Raw genomic sequence first — 1570 nt, 5'->3', positions numbered from 1 at the left:
AGAATTTTATCCCCTTCTCACCCAAATTCATATGTTAAAGCTCTAGCTTCCAATGTAATGTACTTGGAGATAGGGGTCCCTAGGCAGTAATTAAGGTTAAATGAGTTCATAAGGGTTGGGGCCTAATCCATAGGACTGGAGGACTCACAAGAGGAACTCTCTGTCTCTGCCATGTGAGGACACAGCAAGAAGGTGGCCATCTGCAAGCCAGGAAGAGAGCCCTTACTAGATATTGACCCTGCCAGACTTTGATCTGGGACTTCTGGCTGTTGTTTAAGCCACCCAGTTCTGTGGTATTTTGTTACAGCAGCCTGAGCTGATCAAGACAAGCTGCTGTGTCACAGCCTGAATCTGCTGCAGAGCTCTTTCCTCTTCTGGACCCCATTCAGAGAAGATTCCTTTTTATCTCAACCAGTGTATGGACTGAAGTAATTCCTACACATGGAATATGTTGCCTTCAGAAAACCCTGAGAGACCCACAAATCATGGTAGTTCCACCTTTGTGGTTAAGAAAGCAAAATGCAGCCATTTAACTTTTTCCTTGGAGGGAATATCCCAACATGCCCCTGACAATGAGATGCCTAAAAATTTTACAGAAAGGGCAGGTCCCTGAGTCTTCACAGGGGTCATCTTATGCCCTCTGGAGTGCACATTTTAATGGGGTCTTCATTCTGCCCTTGTTCATTCTGATGTCATTGATGTAATAACAGATCAATATCATGTACCGTAGTTATAACCAGGTGATCTAGGTCTCTTCAATTTATATTGCTATACACAGCAGGAGAACTATCCTAGTCCTGGAACAAATCTGTAATATACATCACTGTCTAATCCCTGTGAAACTGAACTGTTTCTCATCCTCTTTTCTGACTAAGAGCAAATTCCTTCACCATGTCATATCCCTGATAGCTCCTCTAGCATGGCAGCTGCAGTCAGGACCACCACTTGGTTGAGCTTGTGGTATTCTGTGGTCATTCTCCAGGGTGCATCTGATTTCTACAGGGGCAAGACAGTTGAATTAAATAGAGATATATTAGGGATGACCTTCCCTGCATCCTTAAGATCCTTAATAATGGTACTATTTTCTGTCAACTTTCTTTCTATGAAATGTAATATTATTTTTATTTAGTATATTGACTGAGCGGATGTGCAGTTTCAGAAGCTTCTACTTGGGCTAACCTACTGTGACAGCTCTTTAATCTGTAAATATCCCATACAAGGTTTACTCCAATTGCTAAGTATGGTTAAACCCAATTATACATTTGGGAACCAGGAAGATGACCAAAGTTCACAAACTCAGTAAGTTTATTGTAAGCTGGACTTTGGCCAGGATTCCATTTATTGCCTGTCCACTAATGTACCCACTCTAACAGTGAAATGATAATTGTGTTGTGGGCCTCCAAAAATCAATGTCAATTTAGTCCTTCTGTCCAAAAACCCTTAAAATGTCTTGTTATTCCCTTTGACGTAGTATCAGTCCCTTGAGTAAATGGTCATACATCCATTTGGAGAAGAACCAAGGGAAGCACTTTCCCTGGCATCACAGGGTCCTTTTTCGTGGGAAACCAGA

This window comes from Propithecus coquereli, unplaced genomic scaffold, assembly GCF_000956105.1.
Source record: "Propithecus coquereli isolate 6110/MARCELLA unplaced genomic scaffold, Pcoq_1.0 Scaffold247, whole genome shotgun sequence".
Classification (NCBI taxonomy): domain Eukaryota; kingdom Metazoa; phylum Chordata; class Mammalia; order Primates; family Indriidae; genus Propithecus; species Propithecus coquereli.
Note: the sequence above shows the minus strand (reverse complement) of the source record.